Genomic DNA, 4,944 nt, shown 5'->3' with positions numbered 1-4,944 from the left:
GTAGATAGCCTTTGGCCACTAATCTGGCCTTATGTCTAGCAACAGTCCCATCAGTATTCCTCTTGACCTTAAACACTCATTTACAACCTATGGCATGCTTCCCAAGAGGAAGAGAAACAAGTGACCAAGTTTTCTGGGCTTGAAGAGCCTAAAATTCTTCCAACATAGCCTGTTTCCAAATAGGAATAACCAAGGCCTCCTTGTGAGAGAGATGATCAACATCATGAAAAGAAAGAGAAGTAGGTTTGAGAGTGGGGATAGCTGCTTTAGACCTAGTAAGCATATGATGACAATTAGAAGAATGAGGCACAGAAGGAAGGGAAGCAGAAGGTGAAAGAAGAGACCACTGAATAGAAATGGAGTTAACGGGGATAGGAGAATGAAAGGAATGAGAAATAAGTGGAAGAGAAGACTGAGCTGAAGAGAGACTGAGAGGTAAACAAGTAGAATTGTGAGGTAAACCAGTAGAATGATAAGGTAAACCAATAGAATTTGGAAGAAAAGAAGAACCAGATGCTGATGAAGAAGAGGCAGTAGAAGGATGAGATAATGGTGAAACAAAAACAGTGGGAACAGATGATGTCTGTAAAGCTGGAGAAGAAGAAGGTGAAGACCAAAAGAAGGATTGAAGGAAAGGGAACTATGCTGAAGAAGAGGATGAGGAGAAAGAAACTTGATGGGCAAAAGGAAAAATATGTTCATTAAACACTACATGACGATAAAGATAAATAGTTCTAGTTTTGAGATCAAGACACCTATACCCTTTGGCAAAAGAATGATAGCCTAAAAAGACACATTCAACCGATTTAGGTTGCAGTTTGGTAGGATGATAAGGTTTGAGCCAAGGAAGGCATTAGTAACCAAAAACTTTGAGAAGAGAAAAATCTGGAAGTTTATGAAACAAAGTTTCAAAAGGTGTTTTATAAGCCAATTTGGAAGAAGGCAGTCTATTAATAAGGTAAGTAACACAAGCAATTGCATCAAACCAATAATGCACAGGAATAGAAGAGTGGTGAAGTAGAACAATAGCAATTTCAATGAGATTTCTGTGTTTTCATTTAGCTACACCATTTTGATACACCATTTTGAGATGGTGTACGAGGACAAGAATGTTCATGAACAATTCCTTGTAACACAATGAGAGTTTTCATTTTGTTATTAAAGAATTCTGTACCACCATCTGCTCGAAGGATCTTAAGGTGAGTATCAAATTGTTTTTCTACATAAGTTTTGAATTCAAGAAACTTGTCATAAACTTCACTCTTATAAACCAATGAATATAACCAAGTAAATCAACTAAAGTCATCCACAAAGAGAACATAGTATTTATAACATGAAGTGGATGAAAAAGGCTCCCAAACATCACTGTGGATTAAAGCAAGGGGCTTATTTACAGTAGAATTAGACAACTTGAAAGGTAATCTATTACTTTTGGCAATATAACAGTCCACACAAGCTTGAGATGTTACAAAAGGAGAAAAGTTAAGATGCAAGTGTGAACTAAGATGCTTAAACTTCAAAGCACTAGGGTGTCCTAGCCTATTATGCCAAACATTATTAAAAACAGAAGTAAAACTAGACAGCTTTTGAGAAGCAAAACTTGTGGGAGCTGCTGAAAAAGCATGATCAGTAGGTAGTGAAGTGGATGGAAGAAAGTGATATAAGCCATGAAGATTAGAGCCTTTGTGAAGAATTTTCTTCGTAAGCTTGTCCTGAATGACAAATGTAGTATCATCAAAACTGATAATACAATTGTTATCTTCAGCAAATTTCTGAACAAAGACAAGATTAGAAGAAATAGAATCTGAAAGTAGGACATTATTCAATTTAAACAAATGATGTGGAGTTGGAAGAAGACCTTTAGCAGTGTGCTAGATAAGAATGGAGTTTTCATCTCCTATGGTAATCTGTTCTGGGCCTTGATAAGGTTAATAGCAATTTGGATGACTGAGATCATTAGTCACATGATCTGATGCTACAGAATCCAAGTACCAAGGACTTTGAACTAAGGAAGAACCTACTGAGGAATGAGACATGGAGGCTGCTGAGGAAATAACAAAGGCTCGTGGTTACTGCTGTTGATTGTGAGTTTGAACATTTTGATGTGAAGCCTAATATTGTGGATCCATGCGATACCAACACTCCAGTGCAGAATGACTGGAGCCTCCACAAATTTGGAAAATTTGATTGGAGAACCTTCATCGACCTCGAGATGGTGTAAATCTACCATAACCTCTAGTTCGGCCTCCTCTGCCTCCTCTGGAATAAGATCGACCTCGATTGGAGCCAAAAATCTTAGATCTTGAAGAAGAAGTGTGAAGAATTTGGAGTTAAAGATCCTTTAACTGTAGAGAAAGCTACAGTTGTTCTGTGGATTCGTGTATCTTGGAATCTAAATGAATTGCTTCAGAACACAGTAAAGCACAAAGATCATCCATGGTGATGTTGTCTGGTCTAGCACGAATGGCAGTAGCAAATGAATCAAACTCAAAAGGAAGACCATTCATAGTCACTAAGACTAGATCTTCATCTTCAATTTTAACAGATGCTAGGGCTAACTGACTGACAAGGTCCTTAATTTTTGAGAGATATTCTTCCATTGACTCAGTTTTCTTAGCAACACTGTTTAACTTGTTTTTCAATTGGTGAATATGAGATCGAGACAAAGTTGTATACCTCTTGTGGAAGGAACTCCAGACCTCAGAACAATGATGAAACTGAAGTACAGATGCATAGATTGAAGGTGTAAGTGTTGCAGTGATACAACTGAGCAAATGTGCATCAATCAAAGTCCATTGAAAAAATTCTGAATTTGGAACAGAAGCTCCTTCTAGATCTATGATTGTAGAGGTTGGACATGGAATTGATCCATCAACATAACCAAGCAGATTTGTGGCTCGAAGAATATTCGAGAGCTGAGTGTTCCAAACAAGGAAATTGGAACCATCAAGTTTGATAGTAACAAAGGAAGAAAGATTAGAAATTAATAGAGTGAGATTTAAATGAAGCAAAGATGATAATGGTGATGCCATGAATCAGTTGCTCGTTGGAGCTCAGAGGCTCTGATACCATGAAACAAAACTAAAACCAATCTACTTTCTCATTCAACAACACATTTGATAATACATTAGCTATATTTATAAAAAGTAATAAGGAGCTCAACTAATCATCTAACAAAATATCTTCTAACAAACTAACTATCTTCTCAACTGTATAACTAAGTCTAACTAACTTCTAAATAGATGAACTTCTTGAACTATAATCTGTTGAATTGCAATATGAGTCGGAGTTGCACTTGAGTTGCTGCACTACTTGAACTAAGCTACTACTTGACTTGAACCTGAGCTCACTGAATTATATTCCTCAATAGTTACACTCCATGTAGGGGTTTAAATCAAAGTTATAGTATGTTCTAACCTATGAAGCATGGGTACTTCGAAAAACATGCCGTACCCGTACCGGTTACTTATCGGCGTATGGTACCTTGTATGGTACTTCTGCATACGTATCGGGTACACGAAACACGTACCCAAGTTTTTTCTTCTTAATTTTTGACGTACCCAGACGTACCTACTATATACCCAAGTCGTACCGTACCTCAGTTGAAACAATATTTTCTTCTGCTATAGAGATAAAACCTCTTTAACTAGACTTCTTTTTTATTTTTAGTTTTATACTTAGCATGTTTTTAAAATTAAACTATGGTTTGTAAAATATATTGACATTTAATTTTGATTTATACCTTTACTTTTGACATTAAATGTTAATTATAGGTTAAATCTTAACAAATTAAACCATTTAATTAATTTTACATTACTATAAATTAAAAATAAATATTTTTTTACAAGCGTACCAAGCCGTATCTGTACCTTATTTTTTTAAAATTTTACCGTATCAACATACCCGTATCATATCAATACCAATACTCGTCCTGTATCCGTGCTTCATAGGCGGTAACAAGTGACAAATACACCCACTCGAATCCTTTTAAACAAGCCCAGGCTTTCTTTATTTTACCATCTTTCTATTGTTTCGATCGTTTATTTATTTAATGAATTATTATTATATTATTTTTTAACGCTTAGCTTCTATTGCATCGATGAAGGCGAATCATTCGATCACATCAAAATGAGCAATGCTAGGTATCATGAAAAGATTTTCATGAAAATGATCATGAAAGATTTATGACCCTTGGATTACACTTAAAATAAAATACTACACACTAATCAAGGTAATCCAAGAGTCATAAATTTTTCATGATCAATTTCATGATCCGTATCTTTTCTCCATCAAAATATACCTCAGTAAAACTACAAAATTATATATCACAGTAAAACTACAAAATCTTGAGTCTTGGAAATCAGCTCATGATCATAGCAGCCTTTTGTAAGTCTTCCCCTAGTCATCTAGTTAATGATAAATTATACTTTTTGTTGACTCAAAATAGCCATCACAAAAAATTAAAATTTAAAAATAAAATTAGTTTTTAAGGATTTAATATTTTTATTATGAAAAGTATTATTATTATATTTTTAGTAACGTAAATTAAATATTAGTGATGGATTATTATTCTTTTGGGACTAAATTTTTTGTCTTAAAAAATGAACTATTTTAAGATCAAATTATTTTATCCTTAAAAGTCTATTTATTAGTGACATTTTCAAAATTTTGTCGCTAAAAGTCTTTTTTTACTTTCGGGACAATCTTTTAACTACTATCCTCATGACGATAAAAATTAGTTCCTAAATGTCTTTTACAGCAAAAAAATTACTTTTAGAGACCAAAGCACTCTTATATTTTGTAATAAGGTTATTTTAGTAATTTTTTAAATTTTCAACAAAAGATAAGTAGAAAGTAGAGAAAGTGATGTGATAACTTGTAATCCCAAACCAAAGCCTAAATAAGAAAGATTACACTTTATCCCTTTTAAATTTTGGTATTATC

General features: G+C 34.0%; 1 long non-coding RNA gene across 1 annotated transcript; it reads right to left on the bottom strand.

Annotated features, from left to right (window-relative positions):
• Window positions 1–1,068: 1,068 nt before the first annotated feature.
• On the bottom strand, window positions 1,069–4,124 carry LOC145821255 (uncharacterized). The gene is made up of 2 exons (XR_014363279.1): window positions 3,959–4,124; window positions 1,069–3,417 (listed from the first exon to the last, which is right to left on the bottom strand). It is a non-coding gene; the product is annotated as an uncharacterized LOC145821255 (long non-coding RNA).
• Between the last annotated feature and the right edge of the window lie 820 nt (window positions 4,125–4,944).

Source organism: Camellia sinensis, chromosome 3 (assembly GCF_055761805.1).
Source record: "Camellia sinensis isolate YWXY chromosome 3, ASM5576180v1, whole genome shotgun sequence".
Taxonomy (NCBI): domain Eukaryota; kingdom Viridiplantae; phylum Streptophyta; class Magnoliopsida; order Ericales; family Theaceae; genus Camellia; species Camellia sinensis.
This window is presented reverse-complemented; position numbering and strand designations above follow the sequence as displayed.